General features: G+C 45.0%; 1 protein-coding gene across 5 annotated transcripts in view; it reads right to left on the minus strand.

Moving 5' to 3' along the window:
- The window catches only part of APBA2 (amyloid beta precursor protein binding family A member 2), a 116,830-nt gene extending 95,948 nt beyond the window's left edge, over window positions 1-20,882 (minus strand). For 2 of the 5 annotated variants that reach the window (XM_083712188.1, XM_083712184.1), the window contains exon 1: window positions 20,598-20,881. The gene's annotated coding sequence lies outside the window, so the exon portion shown is untranslated. Of the gene's footprint in view, window positions 1-19,962; window positions 19,985-20,453; window positions 20,535-20,597 lie in introns of those variants that run through there. The other 3 variants (XM_083712185.1, XM_083712186.1, XM_083712187.1) reach the window with 3 other exon arrangements.
- Window positions 20,883-21,281: the final 399 nt, after the last annotated feature.

Raw genomic sequence — 21,281 nt, forward strand, 5'->3', positions numbered from 1 at the left:
ATTTTCTTCAGCAGCACTGAATACAAAATCAGTTTTATTATTATAGCCTATTAGGATTACAGGAGATGTTCCTTGAAGTCATTTCACAGGGTGGGGAGTGAAGGACTATCACAGAGAGACTGTTCCATTTTGCCTCATACAAATGACTTCACTTGCTGCAGATCTAAACACTCCATCATTTTGTGGGGCAGGGAGAGGAAATGTTTTCACAATGACAAGACCTGTTTATTCTCTGCCATCCTTTGGCAGAACATAAACATAACCAATGCTGTCAAAAATGGACCAAAGTACATGTAAATCACAGCTATATGTGCCAAGAAGCAAATTTGTTTTTGCAGACTGGGAATGAGACCTAAATTTACTACTAGCCAGAAAAAAGTGTGCAGAGAGAGAGAGAGAGAGAGAGAGAGAGAGAAATGGGGGTGTCCAAATGCCAGCGTAAGGGCTCAGTTTGGCCCTTGGGTGCTCCTTGTCTTTCCCACCCACCAACAGAGTCCTGGATTCAGAGAATCCTCCATATATTTTTTATAAACCTCAGTAGCATTTTCTGTGAGGCATGGATCATCAGACAACACGGCATCTTAGTACCGATTCTGTGGCCTCTGTGATCTCGAGGCACAAATTGCAACTGGTGACCATTAAATCATTCCATTCCATTCCTTTCTCAAAGGGGAGGTGATTCAATGGGCAAAGGTTAGGAGGGGAGTCAAAGCTCCCCAAATAAGTGCTGCTATTGGCATCCGCCCTAGTGCTTTGGACTCCTCCATTCCAGAGAAACTGGCATGGTGCTGGGAGGCCAGAAAGCATCTAAATCCCAAACTTTTTCAGGGCAGTGCCCCCTTCATTCCATAAACCCATCCTCAGTGCCCCCTCCCCTATGCAAAGACATTATTCAGAATAGCACAAGACACTCAGGTAAACGATAACACAATAAAATTCAAATCAGTAACAATTAATTTCAAACTCAAAATCTGTTAGATAGTGGATAGACATAGCAGACGAAGCAGAGATTTCTCCAAAGCAGCTCTTTATTTGTAAGCTGTCACAGAACTGAACAGCAAATAGCTCAGCCGGCCTGCTTTTATAGGCAGCCAGCTATCAACATTGTAGCAACAACAACCAAGTGTTTCCCGCCTAAAGTAACTGACGTGGACCTGAGTGAAAACTATATACACGATACAACACTGATGAAATGTGGACATAGTGTATATTGATTTCAGTAAGGCTTTTGACAAAGTCCCCATGATATTCTCGCGAGGAAGCTGTTAATCAGATTCAAGATGACCTTAAAAAATTGGGGGACTGAGCCAAAACTAACAAAATGAATTCCATTGGTGCAAATGTAAGGTTCTACACCTAGGCAGGAAGAACCAGCTGCGTAAATATAAGATGGGGGACACCTGACTTGCCAGTAGTACATGTGAAAAGGACATAGGGGTCTTAGTGGACCACAAGCTTAACATGAGTCCACGGTGTGATGCAGCAGCAAACAAGCAAATACTATTCTAGGCTGCATCCACAGAAGTGTCCAGGTCAAAGGAAGTCACAGTCCCACTCTCTTCTGCCTTGGTCAGACCACACCTGGAATCCTGTGTCCACATCTGGGAACCACAATTTAAGAAGGATATTGACAAGCTGGAACATGTGCCGAGGAGGGAGACCAAGATGATCAAGGGTCTGGAAACCAAGCCTTACAAGGAGTGCTTGAAGGAGCTGGGTATGTTTAGCCTGGAAAAAAGGAGACTGAGAGGAGATATGATAGCCTTTCCCCATATCTCAAGGGCTGTCACATGGAAGATAGAGCAAGCTTCTTTTCTCCTGCTCTGGAGGAAAGGATTCGAACCAATGGCTTCAAGTTATAAGAAAGGAGATTCTGACTAAACACCAGGAAGAACTTTCTGAAAGTAAGAGCTGTTTGGCAATGGAACAGCCTCCTGTGGGAGTTGGTGGACTCTACTTCTTTGAATGGTCATCTGTCAGAGATGCTTTAGCTGAGATTCCTTCAATGCAGGGGGTTGGACTAGATGTCCCTTGGAGTCCCTTCCAATGCTACAATTCTATGATTCTATACAATATGTTGTTTTCAACATGAAGTTCCTGAATCAATGTAATAATTTAGAATGGGTGTTTTATTAACAAGCAAACACACACACACACACACACACACACACACACACACAACATCCACCAACTGAACTGAACCATCTCTGAACAAGCAAATCGACAGGCTTGCTCTTAAGATCCTATTCATCTTAAAGAGACCACATACGTCATCATCATAGTATGAGTCTGTATGTAAAGGTGGCTGCACAACAGGAGGAACTTTTGTTGCCCCAGAGGGCAAGACTTGAACCAACGTGGTTATCACAAGGTAGCTGCATTTTGGCATTTCCTCAATCGCCTTTATCTTTTCTAGATTGCTTAGGTCTGATCCTGCAGGGCTCCTTTTCCATTCCTACCAGAGACCCCCTTGGCTGTGACTCTGGGAAGACCTGCTCCCTGCCTTGCAGGCCTTTTTCCCCTGGCCTGGGGAGGATGGGGCCCTGACTGACTCCAGCTACAAAAGCTGAGTCTGCTGAGCAGAACCTTGGGTTGTCTAGGGGTTTCTTCCTGGGGAGGTCATGTTGCTGCTGTTTTTGATATTATTTTTTTGTATCTTTATTTTAGATCTTATTATGATTTATGCAGAAATTGTTCAATTTGGTGGCGTACTTTTTGATTTTTTATTCATTGTTTGCAATTGTGTATTTTTTAATGTTGTAAGCCACCTTGAGCATAGTTTGAACTATGAAAAGCTGGCATACAAATAAAAGTATGTGAGTATTGCTACGCTGGTTCTCTCTTTTCCACGTCTCCTCTCCTTCCACCGTATGGTTTTAGGTGGATGAGCTTGCAGACAAGAGCCATTTCGAGTTCTTTCTGTGCAATGCCCAGACTGTTTTAGAATAGGCATCATAGTTCAGGGTAAACCACATGTTTTTCATGCAAAGGGCCCTGTATTCAATCCCTGGGACCTACAAATAAATAGGGGGGGAATCTTCAGATGGGGGGACTGTGACAGACACTCCCCTCCAGCCTGTGGGGCTAGGAAGAGCCGCTGTCTGTGCAGACAGTGCTGAACTAGATGGACTCAACGATCCGACAAAGCAGGAGGCAGTGTCATTTGTTCACAGAGAAGACAAAAAGGATGTGCTAAAATGTATCCAGAAAGAAAAAAGAGCACATTGCCACTGTTCTCAAACATTTATCATGTGAGATATAAATAAAACAGAAGAGAAACACGGCCTTTGCACGAAACACATCTGATTTCATCAGTGCCAAATTTGCCAGACAGTTCAGCCACATCATAAGCATGCTAATTCCAAGTCCTTGCGAATCCCGGACAGCTCTCAAATCAGCTAAGCCGCCTTATCGCAGTTGCACAGGGGGACCAGTGTGTACCAGATTTTAATTGCATTGTGCGGTGGAAGAAAAAGGATCTTCAAGATTACCGGGCACTTTGTATACAGAACACTCTGAACATTTGCCCATTTGAACTGGCAGCCTGGAGACAAGGCCCTTCTGGGACAATTCACATTTTAAGATGCATGTGACACAATTCACGACTCAAGGGGTAGGGTGGGTGGTTATGATGCCCCCCCCCCAGATTCATTTTTAAAAGATGCTGTTGTATATGCAAGTGGGTGGGAGTTCGAAAAACCAAACAGCTGCAATAACTGCACACATCAGTTTTTGAAGACAGGCCAAAGAAACAAGGTAGAATATGGGCAACTACTGACAGATGGGACCAGATCTGACTCCCTAAGAAGTTGGGAGCCCTGAAGCTGGATCAGGCCAGTGGCTCATGTAGCCCAGCATCCTGTTCCCAGAGTGGCCAACCAGATGCCTCTGGGACGCTCACAAGCAGGACCCGGGCACCAGTGCCCACTCCTCACTGGGCATCCAAAGGCCACTGGCCACTGTTGCTGGAGGCATCACAACCACCTTCACCAGCAGCCATTTACAACTTTACCCTCCATGAATTTGCCAAATTTTCTTTTAAAAGCATCCAAGTTGGGGGCCATCACTACCCCTTGTGGTAGCAAATTCCAGAATTTATGAATTCTTCACAATGTGTGAAGAAGCCCTTTCGCTTGTTTGTCCTGAGTCTTCCAATGTTCAGCTGCATTGGATGCCCCCAAGTTCCTGTGAGGAAGAAGAAAACACTCTTTTCACTTTCTCCATGAGTTCTACACACCTCCAGCACATCCCCTCGGACTCACCATTTCTCTGTACGAGTGCTTCTCCAACTTGGGTCCCTTGCTGTTGTTGGACTATAACTCCCATCATCCCTGACCACTGGCCCTGCTATCTAGGGGTGATGGAAGTTGTAGTCCAACAACAGCAGAGGACCCAAGTTGCAGAAACACCGCGCGACTTAAAAGGCCCAAATATTGTGTGTCAACTTTCCTTACACCGTATGGGATTAACGGAACCAGGAATACAGCCAATGCTGCAGGAACAGGTGGCAACAAGAAGAGTTTAGAAGGTGTCCACCTAAAGGAAGGGAGACTGAGCTGCGGCTGTCAAGATGCTGCTGTGCTGCAACTCCCATCAGGCCCAGCTAGCACTGCCAATTGAATGGATTTATGGGAATTGTACTTCAGCAGCATCTGGAGAACCACAACTTCACTACTCTTCACCAAAAGCAATGTTTCTCGTTCCAACTATTGCTGTTTAGCCCTGATATATTTGCCCTCAACAGTAACCCAATACCACTAAGAATCTAAGACTGTCTCTGCTGGATCACAGAAGCTTACCAGATTTTTGTGAATTTTTGGGTGCTGTGAACAAAATTATTACCCAGCTGTGGACTCTGCAGGGTCCTTTTCCTTATAGAGCAACATGTTTACCCTTGTGTGTATTTTCACAACAGTTTAAAACTGCACAAAAGATTGATTCACCACTGCTGTGCTGAAAGAGATTGCCAGCTTTATCGCAAGCCCATCAGGTCACAATCCATGAAAGGACATCCTGCATTATGATAATTAAATCAATACTTTAGCCTCTTATTTCTCAAGGCAGTATGATAAATGAGTTTGTAGCTACAACCACAGATGGAATATTAATTAATGCAATGCCTTCAGGGTAAGTGTGCTTCTGTGTCATACAAGACACTTTATGAACTATTTTCATCTCAGGTATTGCACACATAGACAAGACACCCAAAAGAAAATTGGGGAGGAACCATAAGACACCATGGTGGCTCTCGCCTCTTGAGGTAATGAGTGTGAAAAAGATAAATATGAGGAAACATTGGGCCACCTATGAACAAATAGTGAAGGAGATGGATAACTAATGGAAATTAAAACCATATGAGGAAGTTAAAGGTTTTGTGAATGATTGGTTGCATTATTGTCAAATTAACAAAATGTTTAATGATGATAAAAAGAAAAATGGATTTGGATATACAAAATCGAAATTCAAATTAGAATTGTTAAATAACAAAGTTAAAACATTATCCAAAATGTATAAATTATTACTTGAATGGGATTTGAAAGATGAAGAAGTTAAATCAGTCATGATACACTGGGCTAAAGATATTGGTCATAATATACAATTAGAAGATTGGGAAAAATTATGGAAAGAGGGGATAATGTTCACTGCCTGCAGTGCTTTAAAGGAAGATATAATGAAAATGATGTACAGATGGTATATAACACCAGTGAAATTAGCTAAAATGTACAAAACAAATAACTAATGCTGGAAAAAGAAGGTACTTTTTACCATATGTGGTGGGAATGTAAGAAAGTAAAGGACTTCTGGGAAATGATTTATAATGAGATTTTAAAAATGTTGAAAAATACATTTGCAAAAAAGCCAGAAGCCCTTTTACTTGGTATAGTAAGTACATTATATATATATAAATTATATATTAAAAAATTGTTTTTATCTGTGACAACTTCAGGAAGAATACTATTAGCCTAGCGATGGAAGCAAGAAGAAATACCAACAAAAGAAGAGTGGCAGATGAAACTGATGGATTATGCTGAGTTGGCGAAATTAACTAGGAAAATTCGGAACCAGCAAGACCAGACTTTCCTGAAAGATTAGAAGAAATTTATGATATATTTGAAAGACAATTGTAATCAATTGACATCGCTTGTAGGGTTGCAAGAAGTTTTGTAATGGGAACTATATTAATTATTGTGAAAAAGGACTAAGAAGGAGTTTATTGAGGATTTGGATTTTATAGCAATAACTATTAAAATAAAATGCAAAATCAGAAAGAAAGCTAGGGAACCATTAGTCGAGGTTGATGGAAGTCCTAGGCTGTGATAGCCAAAGGTTTGTTATACTGTATAAGTTGGGATGTTATGTTTGGAAAACGTGTAAAAAAACAATGAAAATTATTTTAAAATGAAAAAATTGGGAAGGAACAATGCAGATTGCACAACAATTCTAGCAACATTTGAGAGGAGGAGGTGGGGGAAGAAAATAGAGGAGCAAAAACTACTCAAACAGCTCACTGGTAGCTTTGCCGGTGCTGAAAATTGTTCCTTGAATTTTTGGTAAAAAACAGGGCAGATCCACACTTAAAGGACATACAAAACACATTTAAAGCACAGGACTTCCCACCAAGAATTGTGGGAACTGTAGTTTGTTAAGGGTGCTACGGATTGCAGAGAGGAAACTACACTTCCTGGGATTCTGTGTAGCCCTCCCAGCAACCTCTGAAGGGATCCTGGTTGGGCAAGGCTGGTATAGAAGAGGGGAGACTAGAAGAAGACGTTTTAATTCACCCCTCCAGATGATTCCCCCACTTTGGATGAAGAAGTGAGCAGGCAGGAGTCATCCCAAAACATTGGGAGAAATGCAGTGCTGAAACACAGCACCACAATCTGCATTTGGCTTCATTTCACTTTAACCTAGCAGTCAGCATCAGAAGCTGTTCCTGGGGGTCACTCCTGGACAAATCACCAGGCCTGCTTTAACATTTCAGCAGAGTGAGGGGGGGGGGAATGAAAAATAAAGTCCCATATTTAAATGCAGCATATAATAGATGAGCTTTTGCTTCCCCAGACCATTTGAGATTAAAAATCCATGACATTAAGAACTTTAACTGCAGGTGGTTGGGAGGAAATTATTTTTATTCAGCTCTCTGCAAAAAAAAAAAAAAAAGGCTTATCGTCTGAGGATGAGGATTTATGGAAGAACTGGTCCCTAGTGATATCAAGCAAACAGAGCACTGGCAGATACTAAATCCTGCTGTATAAATAATCTCCCTAAACCCGAGTCTCTGAAATCCAACAGTGGAGGAACAATGTCTCCATTCCCTGGTGCTCTATATGAAATAGTTTGATGAAGGACAGAGTCACGTGAGGCACACACAAAGGAACGGGGGACTCTTGCAAGTGGGGGAGGACACAGAGCCTGCAGAATCCTGGTTGGTCCATGCACACAGAGAGAGTTGCACACTTGTAGCCAACATAGCAAACTGCCACAACCAGAAGATACTGGACATTTGCTCATGGGCAGACTGAGGCATTTTGCTGCCTGTCGCAGCAAGGACAAGATGGTGACCCCACTCTACATCCAGAAACTGACTTGGCTGGCAGCTGAATGTGACTTCTGCGCTGGCAATGGCTGGCACAGCATCCTCCTCCACCATAGCAGAGGGCTAGCAGACAAGTGAAGCAGCCAGGCTTAGGGGTTTCAGGAAGAGATCCAAGAGGTTGCTGCCACACCCTGGCATCTGCCGCCTGAAGCAGCTGTCTCACTCGGCCTAATGGGCCAGACCACTGCTTTCAGCTGATGAGAAAATAACAACCTGGTCTGCACTGCACTCAGGATCTGCTAAAGCCGTAATACAGTTGCACACTCCCTCCCTCTCTCTCCCCGCCCCAAGCGGGACCAAGAATTTCTTGGACACAATTACACACACAGAGTGATCACACGGTCCAGTTCTTCACAAACTATTTACCATCTAAAGCGCTCCATACTTCAGTCTTAAATATCTCAGGAAACCTCTCCTCACCTCTCAGCATTATTTTTTATTTGTAAAACTATTTATATACCACTATTCATTTTTTTAAAAACTGAGCAAAGGTTGAGAACAATTGTACATAAAATGATACCAGCCCCGGATTTAGGGTGGTGAGGTCAGCTCCCCCGCACAGGGTGCCAAGGCGACGGGGCAGAAAATGGAGAGGATCCATTTGGGGGCGCCAAATTTTGGCCTTGCTCAGGGTGCCATAGTACCAAAGATTACCAAAGTCTGCCCTGACCATACAATTAAAACCATATTAAAAAGTTAAAATCAGAAATCAGCCCACTATTGTGGAAAGATGTATTCTTAATTGCTCGCATAAGCCTAATGGAACAGAAAAGTTTTCAACAGGCATTTAGAAATTGGCACAAGTCTTGCTGATCTCTCTTGTCAAGAGTATAGCCAACCTGGGGAACAATCAATGACATTCCTGCAGCATATCTCAGGGACTGAGCTGCAATTCAAGAGTTCAGGAGGTCCCTGAGGTCCCTGGACCTATGTTGCTCTGGACTTTGTAAATTAATACAAGGACCTAGAACCTGGCATGCTGTCACCTTAATTTTCCTGCACCACCACGGTCACTTTCCTGCCACACCCTTGAAGGTCCGGCAGTTGTCCTCAAAGGCACCACCTGTCACCTCGTGTCTACAAGGACCAACCCAGGGCTTGTGATTGTGCTCACAGGCCAGGTTCCAGGTGTTGCTACTATTACTGTATTGTAAAAATCCCTTAACCACCTGGGAAGAGTTTACTTGTGAGAAAGCCTTCCACTTGACCCCTTTGATCTGCAGGTCTCTTACAGGCGCCACATAATACTCATTCTGCACTTGTAAAAGAAGAAGATATTTTAACATGGGGCACCTACACTTCGGAACCCCCGGCCTATTGACATCAGGCAGACACCTTCACTGTACTCTTTACAGCCTAAGCAAAAAAGAGTTTTGTTTAGACATGTAGAATGTTGCCATGTGTTTTAAATGGCTTTTAGCTCATCAATTTTAATTATTTAATTATTTCCTGAATGTTTTAAATAGCTGTTTTTAAACGGCTTTTACTGATAATTTTAGCATTTTGTTCTTTCTGTAAACTGCTTTGTGTTGCTTTGTTTTTACAAACAAGCAGTATATCTATTTTATGAACTAAAATAAAAAATGCGAGCTGTAAGGCTGGAGCTCCCAAAGTGAGCTGGTCTCCCTCTGAGGGGATCTTGCCATGCTGAGCTCAGAAGCAGCAGCAGGAAAAAGCTCTCCTCACTTTAATGGGAGTAACACCTCATTCACTCAGGTCCATTTACTTCTATGCAAACTAAATGCACACAGCCTCGTCTTCTGTGCCAAATTGCAGCTCAAGCAATGCTATCCTTTCCCAGGAGTCCATTAATCTTAATAGCTTTTTTGGGTTGAAATCATTACTTCTAATTAGATCAACTGTTAGCGGATGGTTCCAGTTATACCAAACAGGGGACAACTGAGATGGTTCCAAGAGAGATTCTGTACAGAGAAAGATTTACTGTAATCCCAAAGAGCTAAAAACCACATATATAAAAGAAGGGCATTCAGGGAAGTCACTGGACATCACTTGAATTTCATTTCATTTTTTTAAATGTCTTCCAACACACACACACACACACACACACACACAGAGAGAGAGAGAGAGAGAGAGAGAGAGAGAGAGATTAGTTTCAGCTATACCAAGCTTGTTTTAATAATAATAATAATAATAATAATAATAATAATAATAATACAGATTTAAAATAAAATCTACAAGGCCCAGGACCTCAGGACCTTAAGGTCTCCCCATTCTAGCCTCTCCCCATTCTAGCCCTTGGAGAAATATGTACATTTGTATTTTGATACAGGTCATGTGCTGCATTTCTTTGTTTTAAGCTAACAAGCTAACCAAACACCCTGAGACAGGATTGAGATTTTAGCTGTGAAATATTTCAAGCGCCGAAATAAAACAAATGCATTAATTATTTAGCTTTGCTTTATTGACCCATCTATAAATCTTTTCTGTGACTGGAGAATTTACAATCAGCAATGTTAACAGAATCCCTTTGCTTTCTATTTGCCATCCAATATACCACAGTTCTGCTCCCTTGGACCCTAATACATCAAGTTGTTCTACATAATTAAATCCATGTCCCTAAGTTGACTGTCATGAAGTAGCAGAGGGGAAATAGTCTTAAACCTGCCCCATCTTATTGCCCCATTTATTATTGGTTGTTAGCCACCCTGATTCCGGTCTTGGCTGGGGAGGGCGGGATATAAATAAATTATTATTATTATTATTATTATTATTATTATTATTATTATTATTATTATCTATACTCAAAACCTGTTTTCCCTTAAAGGTAGGATATAAGTCAATTTGGTACCTAGTCCACACTTCTCCAAATTTTGTAATGCCGTTCTTCAACAACAAAAAGTATATGTGTGAAAATAGCTTGCAAATGTGCATATTAGGCAAAATTGTGATAATATATGAAATGTGGATGAAGAAGTGTTCAAGCTGGAAAATGCGGAATCAGAATTCCGATTCCTCCATGCCTATTACCAGTGACACAATACTTTTAAATGTGTGTGCATGTGTATAGCTTTTTGTTTTTCAAAGAAGTGGTTGAGGCATAAGAAAGACACACAGTTATTTCCCAATTCTCTTTTGTGAGGAACTAATTCAAAAAACATATTTCCTAATGGAGACATTCTATGCAAACTGCTGTGCCCAGGGGTGATGCTGTCAACAGATGCCAAACTCTCTGAGCATTTATTTGGACTTGTTTTTGTTAACCCTCCAAAGTGGAGTGTGAAAGGACAGAAGACCAGGACCTGCTATTTGCATCTTCCTAAACGGGAACGCTGGCCCTGACCACATGTGTCACTTGCTCACACCATTTGTCATGGGCCTTGAGGAGCCATCATGGAGGGGCTGCTCAGATCAGGACAAAGGGTGGGGGGATGCCCAAAGAGGTGGCAGCTGAAAACTCTGGAGAGGAATGAGGATGCTTTTATAGAATTTATATGCCACCCTTTGCCTGCAGGTCTCAGGGCGGTTCATAGGATAAAACCAGCCTATAAAACCACAAAGGACAGTTAAAACAACCACAACCCAATAACACACACACACGGCAAAAAAGATATATCTGGATGCAGTGGATGGGGCAAGTCACATCAGGACACTGAGAAACATCAGAGGGAGAAGCTACAGGTGAGGAGTCCAGTCCCAGGAAGGGACGCAGTGAGTGGTCACTCTGCCAACCCACACCAATGGTCTCAACATCCAGTCCCCTTGCACCTACCCCACTTTCAGCCCCTTCACTGCCTTTTATGCATCCGCAGCCTCTGCCTCCGTCAGCTTCTGCTGGCAAAGCCTCCAGCCACCCAGGAGCTTCCATTGTCTGCTGGATCAGGCGAATGGCCCATCTAGTCCGGAATCTTGCTCTCCCAGTGGCCAATGGGAAACCCACAAACCAGACCTGAGCACAAGAGCATGCTCCCCCTCCTGCAGTTTCCAGCAACTGGCCTTCAGGACCATTTACTGCATCTGACTGTGGACTTAATCATACGGGTAGACCAGGCCACTGAGCCTTGAATGGGACAATTATAAGCCCATTTACTATGTCATGGTACCTGTTTCATGACTCTTGTGGTGATTCCTTGGCCTGGATGGCCACAGAATCCTTTGCACTAGGGAGGAGAGGGCTCTGGAGGGGGGAAGCACCAATGCTTCTGAATACCAGTTGTTGGGAACTGCAGGAGCAGAGGGGGCTCTTCTGCTTGAATCCTGCTTGCTGGCTTCCCACAGGTTATCTGCTTGGCCACTGAGAGAGCAGGATGTTGGACTAGATGGGTCATGGACCTGATCTGGTATGGCTCTTCTCATGTTCCCTCTTCGCTCTGCCTATGGTAGCAAATAACCTCATAAGCCGACCTTTCTGTCTTTCCCAGAAAAGCCCCGTTTGGCACACTTAAGTGACGTATGGATGCAAGCCTGTGATTAAAACAGGAAATAAATGGAGACCAAGAAGAAGGAATATTTGGATTCCATGCACATTCTGCCTCTGACCTAAAGGTTGCTGTAATAAAATGTCTGCCACTAGATATCAGGTGCTATTTAAAAACTAACAAATTGCCTGTCATTGTGATGGGAAATGTGGGCGGGGGGGGGGGAGGGAGACGTTATTGCATATTGTAAAGACTCCTTGGGGTGGAGAGCACAAGAAAGCACCTCGTGCCGAGTGAGAACATCGGTCCATGGAGCTCAGTACTGTTTATGTTGAAGAGCAGCCGCTACCCAGGGTCTCGGGCAAGATTCTCTCCCAGCCTGGGACCTTCCGCATGAAAAGCATAAAACCCCTCTTCTATCACAGAAGTCAAGGAGACAGACATGGGAGCGTCTGGGTGATCTCCTCTTAGGTACTGACCAGATGCAGACCTGCTGAGCTTCAACAGGGATGCTCCATCACATGCCATTAAGCCTTGGCCTGGGTCCTTGATATGTCAACCATTGCACAGCTAGTCTATCTCTGTCCCCTCCAGCAGTACTTCCCTGCACTGCCCATATTCTCTTCCAAAGCACACACATTTAGCAGTTAGCCATGAAAGCACCAGCTTGGGTAATCCTTCTCCCATCCTAGGTCATCCCTGCTGCTTCCAAGCTATACTGCCTCATGTCAGATAGGGAGGTGGGGAACCAATGCCTAAGGTATCCTTTTGCTTACCTACTTACAAAATGCTCTCTTAGATGATGCTCACCCTTCCCCCTCAGGCCACATGCCCACCGGAGTCCTCTTCACATGCAAGTGAAAATCAAAGCAATCTTTAGGTATCAGGGGGTTGTCTCTAATGGAGTGTCTACACCCATGTAGACACATGTCTGGAGAAGGACCATTTGGCTCAGGGATAGCATGCATGATTTGCCTGCAGAAGGTCCCAGATTCCATCCCTGGCTAGAAGATCAGGTAGCTGGTGAAGGGGAAAGAACCCTGAGATCCCCCTGGAGAGTCAGTGCCAGTCAGAGTAGACAGAGCTAGACAGACAATAGGAAGTGGCCTGACTCCAAGTCAGGCTATGCTGTTACGATGAGATTTTCCCAAGAAAAAAAAATCACCATTAATCACTTTCTGCACAATAGTCAAGGCAGTGCACAATAGAAAGATCCAAGCTGAATTTGAGCTAAATTTATGCCTGCACCCAGATCCAAGCTACACTGATGTCTTCCTCTAGGAAGGGCTCTTCTTTGGAAAGCCAGGCAGGGGTTCAGATCCAGCACAACACACACTTCCCACAGGAATGCTTCTGGAGCTATTCCCATGAACAAGAGAGTCTAGAAGCAAGTCTGTCCCAAACTTCATAGTGAGTGAGGAAAGTAAAGCAAATCCTGCAGAATTAATTCAAGCACACACATCCTGATTCCACAAAGGCAGCTTTTTCCTCAGTAGGTTAATCTTAAGTGTCACTGAATGCAAGTCCAAGCTAAGGGGTTGTCCTTCACCAGCCTCCTGGTCAGGTAAGAGGATGTTTTTGAGCGGGACCCAAGCTCTGCTCCCTTCTGTGGCGGCTGCCCAGGAGGCTTTTAAAATGATAGGTTCACAAATAAGAGTTTTGTTTTGTTTTTAAGAAGGAGATTAGCAAAATGTTCAAGCAAAAGGGGAAAGGGAAAAGATGCAGCTGTAGCAAAAATCCATCACAAACACATTTTAGGGTCAACCCTGTTTTGATAGAGAGGCCATTTCTTGGGGTTAGGATGGAGAGATGGGTTTTCTCACAACTCAGTAAAACTAGAATTGAGTTACTTAATAGTTTGAGGTGTGAAACCAGGAGACAGGAGGCACAGAGAACCACAAGGAGGAGGCAGTTGAGGAAGGGGCATCATGGCAAATCAGTGGTGTTGCTAAGGCTGAGCTTTGGAGCCCAGTCCCAAGTGTTCCCTGGTGGGCAATGCATTTGGGAGAAAATGATTTGGGCTGAAGATCTGGGTTCCTTTGTATGGTGCTAATTTGAGGGAATAAATTAGCAGAAGATGACTAAGGGGGGCAGGGAACAGGGAGAATTGATTTGATGTGGAGCAAGATCTGTTGGGAAATTAATTGGGGGTAAGATGCATTAAAGAGGAACTGATTTGGGGTGACCTGTGGTGGGGTGCAAATTAAAATTTAAAAATAATGGAGAGATTTGGGTGGGAAATTAGCTGGCTTGCCTTCTGTGACTTATAAATTTTAATTTTCATGCATGTGTGTGGCAAGGGGTCATGCACCAAATCTTCTAAGTACCTAGCAATGTTCCTGTGTCAGACACACCACTTAATACACCCCTGCAATGAGTTACTTCCACCAGCTGTCCTAATTGTTCCAGTGTCTTGCAGTCTTATCTTCAGAGATTTAAGAGTATGAAGGTCTTTAAAAGAAGGGGCTAAGAAAACAAGCGCAGTAATTAATCAATGGGTCAACTAAAGTGCCTTAATTGCATGAAGCATTTCAAGCGCACACGCATATATAAACTTCCCATTAGGAAACTGCACACCATAAAATGAATTGTACAATGCCCTCCAGAAATACAAGTCAAATTAAGATATTGCCACATTGTGTTGCATTTGGAAAGTGTAAAGGCTGCAGGGACAAATGCTGCAGAAAATATTACTGTTGCAACATGTGGGTGCTATTGAAAAACTATGTTTACTTGTTTTCTCAATCAGCTCCTAATCAAAATGAGAAGATATGAAATTTAGGAAGCTGCCTTCTATCATTTCAGACTCTTTCTCCACCTAGCCCAGTATTGCCTTCTCTGACTGGCAGCAGCTCCCCAGGGTCTCAGGCAGAGAAGAATCTTCCCTATGGCTCCTTCTTCCGAATGTTACAGGGGCTAAGGGGAGCCAGGAAGTTCCTATTCCACGTCTTGCACAAGCAACACATTCACAAGGCGGTCTTAAGAGAAGGACATCTCCCTTTGCCCTCCATGCCAGGCCTGCAAAGAAGGGAGTTTGCAATCCTGACTTGGAGGGAGAGTTTGCCATTTTGGATGGAAAGAGGAACCTCCAATTTGTGCTAAAGACGAAGTAACTCAGTGAATCAGAGCTCAGGAGGGAGGGAGAGAAAGGAAACAGGAAAGCACAAGTCTCAATCACACCTTAGTAAACCATGATTTGATATTATGCATGAGCCTGCTCCTTCTCAGGAGGAAATCAGGGCCTATTGGCCTGTACCACTTCACCCATCATGTGGGGAATCAGCATTTCTTCATATGGATATATATATTAATGTGCCTTAACCAAATAAGCATTCCCTAAGGCATACACACATATTTTGATACCAAAATATTGAATTTTACATTAAAGTTAAAAGCACATATTACAAATATGATAAATGGAACATCCCTGAAACCTTGCTGATGGCCAGCTCTGTTCCATCCTTTCTCCAGAAGCTATCATACCAGCTCACGCTCAGATCAGCTGACCTAGGCTGCCCCCTGCCCAGCCTGTGCAGACAGGGACTCTTACTTGAAAGTAAGAAACAGGCAAGTTCTATCACAGCCTGCCAACCCAAGCCTAATTGTGACAGCACTGCTGGGCTCATGGTATGGCCACCAGAACAGGTTTGTAGATAGCCACTTGCCTAGTTGTAAAAATTGCCTCCAAGGAGCAAGTCAGAAATTACATATACAGGTACTGTAAAACAAGAAAATCTGTAATAAAAATACATCAGCCTTCAAAAAAGAAAAAAAAAGAAAAGAAATTACATATACATATGTGTGTGCATCCGGTGTGCGTTTTTTTGTCCCTTTTCCTTTAAAGGTACAAAATGACTAATAATGTGGGGGGGGAGAGATTGACTAGGTAACATTTAGTCTGGGCTACTAGGTTTTATAGATTTATTTGCGAGGCTGGACACGGGTGGCGCTGTGGTTTAAACCACAGAGCCTAGGACTTGCCGATCAGAAGGTCGGCGATTCGAATCCCCGCCACAGGGTGATCTCCTGTTGCTTAGTCCCTGCTCCTGCCAACCTAGCAGTTCGAAAGCAAGTCAAAGTGCAAGTAGATAAATAGGTACCGCTCCAGCGGGAAGGTAAACGGTGTTTCCGTGTGCTGCTCTGGTTCGCCAGAAGTGGCTTAGTCATGCCGGCCACATGACCCGGAAACTGTACGCCGGCTCCCTCGGCCAATAAAGCGAGATGAGCGCCGCAACCCCAGAGTCATCTGAGACTGGACCTAATGGTCATGGGTCCCTTTACCTTTACTAGAGTATAGTTTGTGAAACATCTCGTACAAAATTCTCCCAATATACACATTTTCGTATGCAATTTTTGGTATGCAATTCTGTCTAACACTAATATGTATGTTACATATGCATTTTGAGGCACACTTTGCCTAACTCTATGCATTTTTGCACACATTACTTGGTGGAAGAACAGCACTGCAAAATTCGGAGAAGTGCAAATTTCAAACGATGGCTTTGTTTTGGTTCTTGTATCATTTTGCAAAGTATGAATCAAATAGTTCCACTTTTAAATGTGAACTGAATCACATTTCTCCCACACCCGTAGCCTCAGTAGCATGAAAGAGTACAGTAACCAGTTTACACACCACATCTCTTCCCAGCCAGCCCAGCTGCTGCTTTAATTGCTGGTGGCCCATTGCACGAGGCTAGAAGACCAACTTGGCACACACACCCCCCAGCAGCTGTGCAACCACAACTCCTATCAGCCGCAGCCGACATGGTGAAAGACGATGGGCGCTTCAGTCCAGCAACACCCAGAGGTCCACATTGCCCACCCCCATGAGGCTAAGCTGAGACAGCCCCCCAGCCCCAAGCTTGCATCCCAAGCCCCAAGAGGAAATCCGCAACATCCTCACAGCAACATTATGAAAGGAGAAACCGAGCAAACCCTCCAATCGGAACTGCATGTAAAGCCCTTCACAAAACTGCAGCTAAGAATGGCATCCCAGGGGCAAACTATTTACCTCCCCACAACATGGGGAAAACCTTAATCCATGTTACAATTTACCCCATCCCATTTTTATTTATTTTTATGTAGTCAGATAAAAGTAAAATGTAACTGAACACAATAATAAATAAGCAAATATTTCATGCATTTCACTGGGAAGACTTATCAAAACAGAGCATCAAGTCTGAGAGCTTTCAGTCACCTTCTGTTTTCCATCTTCACAAGGACACCAGAGAAAAAGGATAATAGGCCTAGCACTGAAGGAGAAGAGTATCGGCAATAAGCAAATTCCAGACTGGAAGAGTTAGAAATTCTGAAGTGTCACATAATGGGAAAGGGGGGGTGTCTGTTAGTGTTCTTTTTATATATGTAACTAGAGATGTGAGGAAGTCCAAAGATGAGAATGAAATGTGGATATTGGAAAATACTATGTTATTATGTATGTTTTTTATTGTGTAAACAAAAACTTAATAAATATTATTTTATTTTTTTATATATATATATATATATATATATACACATATATATATATATGTAACTAATAAAGTCAAAACCAATGTCCAGCAAATGTTCCTCTTTTTGCTGCATCCTGAACCCAAGTCTGCATCTCAGTGAACCCCCAAAACCAGACCATCTGGTAACAGAGCTTGAGCAAGGCTCCGTTCAGGTGCTTCCAATGCTTTTTACATTTCTAAATCCATCCTTCTTCCAAGAAGCTCAGGCTCAGAGAATATGATTGCTTCAAGTTCTGAGCTTTGTGGCTGAGTGGGGATTTGAACCCAGGTCTCCCTAGTCCAGCAAAGGAAATAACAGGCCGGGGAGGGGGGTTGTGACAGAAAAATGCACATTATGTAGACATCATGACACAGGATAAATCACCCTGTGTGTTAGAGGAAAGACTAAGAAGAACTCGATAGAGTGAGGCATATTGATAACCAGAGCGATTTTCAGAGACCACCACTACAAGGCCTATGCATGTTTGCTCAGAGGTCCCACCATGTTCAATGGGGCCTATAATTTCTGTCATCACTGCTGCATTCTGGATTGAAAGCAGAGTCAGGCCCTGGACACCCTCCAAAGGCAGCCCCACTGACCCTCTGCAGTCCAACTCTGCAGGTCTTATAAACCCAGCCTTCCAGCAAGTGCTGAGCCCACCCACACCCACATCAGGCACGGGACAACCTCAGGCTCTGCCACAGATGCCAACCGGCTGTGGCAAGCTGGTCTCCCAAAGCCCACACCTCCACAGGCAGGACTCAGCATTGCTACAATCTGCATAAGGGGGTGGGGGGTTTTTTAGTGCACAGTTTCTCACTGGGGGCACACAGAGCACATTGCCCAACCTCCCTTGACACATTAACACCAGAGGACCCCTCTCCATGTTACAAATGCTGCCAGGAGGTGGGGAGCACCAAGCACAATAATTTCATTAATGCAGCAATTCAAATATTCTGGACTGTGTCCCAATTCCGGTGTTTAAGGGCTGAATGAGGGAGGGGAACCCACTCTTCCCCCACCCCTCTTCCAGTGCTAACATCTGAGAGAATTATCGAAGCAGAATAAAGGTGTGGGGGGGTGAATAGAGAGAAGAAAACCAGGTTATAATTTGTCACGCTGTTTACCCCAAGAAAGATGAAGCGGAGAATTTTTAATTGAGTAGCTTCTCCCTCCAGACCTCATTACGGAGGGGAGGAAATAACTCGATCAAAAGCTTCAATTCAGTTGCTACACCGGAGGCATATATCCATATATATGGAAAACTCAGGGAAAGAGAGAAGGGGAGAGATATGCTGAATTTCCCTGGTTTTCCTTCTTCCATCTTTCCAACTTGACTAAAACAAATCTACTGCCAAGCCATCAGCATTGCGCACCTGGGAGCAAGGTACAAGGTCAGAACACATGTGGGATATCTGGACATGCAGAAGGCCAGAATGTGGTCGGAGGAGGATTTGGAGGACTGTCCCATGCAGGTGTCATTACTCAATTTTGGACTCTGGACCAAACATTCGTCCAGCCCCCTCCTGTACCCCACATACCCGGGGGGGGGGGGGGCGCCTGGCCTTCTGCCCTGACATCCAGTTTCATTTTACACCTGCCAATCCTGTGTATCAGGAAGACCATGCTGGAGACACAAATCCGGGGGGGGGGGGGGGGCAGATGTGTCAGTCCGGCTAAGCAAGAAATCATATGCATCTGAGCTCACCCTGTGATCAATCTGCTAATCTTTCAGATGCCACAGGACTTCTGTCACACGGATTAAATCACAGAACAGGGTTTTTAAAAAATAAATAAAATTCAGTGTTGAAAGATAGATGACGGACACATCACAAGGAATGACAGCGAAGACAGGTTGACCCGGAACAAAGCAAAGAGACTTGGGGGGGGTCTTAAAGGAAGGTTCTGCTCTCCTTGCCTCTTTTCTGGATGTAGACTGTTCTCCCTCTCCTGTGCGCCCGGCATGAGGGAGATCAGCCAGCCATGGCTTGGCTAGCAAATCTCTCTCTCCCTCTCTGCAAGTCCCACAATAGCAGAGAAGAAAAAAGATGTCATGGTTGTGCCAGGAGGAGAAAATCTCCCTGCTTAGTCTCCATGTCTCCTTGCAAACCAGACATTCACAGCCCAAACCTCCCCTGCATACAGGCACAACTGTCCATTCCTCTGAGCCCCAAGCCAAAGCAACAGATTGGCCAGCCTAGTTGGGGGGGGCATTGCCTTGCCCTTGTCACCCACATCTTGGCAGAAAATGCTTAATAAAACAAAAACACACCAAGGAAATACCCAAAGGCACTGGGTCTGTGATACCTCTAAGTGCTCTGCTCCCCCCCCCCATAAATGTGTGCTTTTCAGTGGAGGGGGGAAGGAAGAAAAGTGGATAACATCTCCCCCCCCTCCAAAGCCCCTGCAGTACACTTGCATGGTTTCTCATGTACTTTGCTCTGTCTGCCCCCAAATCACCTGCACTGCTTTAAAATAAATAATAATAACAATAAATACCTAGTGAGATAAGGCTATATGACTTCTGACATACAAGTCCACACTCTCCTCCCAGTAGGGAAGGGAACTGTGGGTGGAGGGTGGGTTTCTTTGGGGGGGAGGGATGTGCAGAGATGGAAAGAGAGAGCAGGCAGGAAGGGTGGCAAATAGGAATGCAGCGCCCTAGCAAAAACAGCATCCTGCATTGCACTGCCAAAAGTTGAGCGGGGGAGGGGTATGAAGGGGGGGCGCAGGTGTGTCCTCTGAGGGCATTACCCCCCCCCCGCCAAATGCAGAGAGGGGAGGAGGAGGAGGCGCACTATTCCTTGGACATCATCATCCCACCCGGTGCAAAAAGAGTGTGTCTGCATCCCCCCTCCCTATCCAAGAAGCGTAGTCTGCCAGGCTCCGGGTTTCTGCGCCTCCAGCTATGGCTCGATCGCCCCCTCCCCTGACTTTCGAGAAGAAAGGAGCCCCCGGGAGCGGGCGGCATCCATGCAGAAAACCCCCACCTCTGCTAAGGATGCACAGGAGAGCTGGCCGCCTAAAAGCCCTTCGCGCCCATCCCCATCCTCTTGAGGGCCGGGGCTTTGTCTCGCCCGCCCGCCGGCCCGGGGGGGCCCAGCCCAGCCTGGCCTGGCGCGCCCCTGCCTTACCTGGCCAGCGCAGGGCGGGGAGGATCTGTCCTCCCCCGAGGAAGGAACAGGACTCCTTGCAGGCGGCCTGAGGAAGAAGAGCAGCAGCAGGAGGAGGAGGAGGAGGAGGAGGAGGAAGGGGGGAGAGTCTGGAGGAGGAGGAGGAGGAGAGCAGCCGCCGCCGCAGCTGCCCGGGCTCTTTTGTACGGCTCCTTCTCCTGCTTCCCAGCCACACACGGAGACTACTAATTAACCCGGGAAGCTGAGTGCGCCGAGCGCGCCCGGGAACCTGCATGGAGCTGGCCGGGAGCGGCCGCCTCGCAGCCCCCGGGCCGCCCCGCGAGGCCAAGCCGACTGCTCCTGCCCGGGGAGGCTTGGCTGGAGCTTCTGGAAAGGGGCTTGGCGCGGAAGCTGGCCTTCCAGGGTAGACTGCTCCTGCATGGAAGGCTCTGCCAAAGGAGTCCCTGCCGTGCTGCTGGATGCCGGCTTGGTTGCAAGCCGGGGTTCAAATGCAGACTGCCCTTGTGGAGGGAGGTTCCGCTGAAATAGCCTTTGAGGTGCTTCTGCATTCTGGCTAGTGCAGGCAGGGTTGTAGCCAGGATTCAAGGGGAGACCGCCCCTGCATAGGGAGTTTTCACATAAATAGTTATTGGGTTTCCTTGTGGTTATGTTGAGTTGTTGCTGGTGTTATTATTAGAAAAAGAG

Source organism: Podarcis gaigeae, assembly GCF_964106915.1.
Source record: "Podarcis gaigeae genome assembly, chromosome: 14".
NCBI classification, from domain to species: domain Eukaryota; kingdom Metazoa; phylum Chordata; class Lepidosauria; order Squamata; family Lacertidae; genus Podarcis; species Podarcis gaigeae.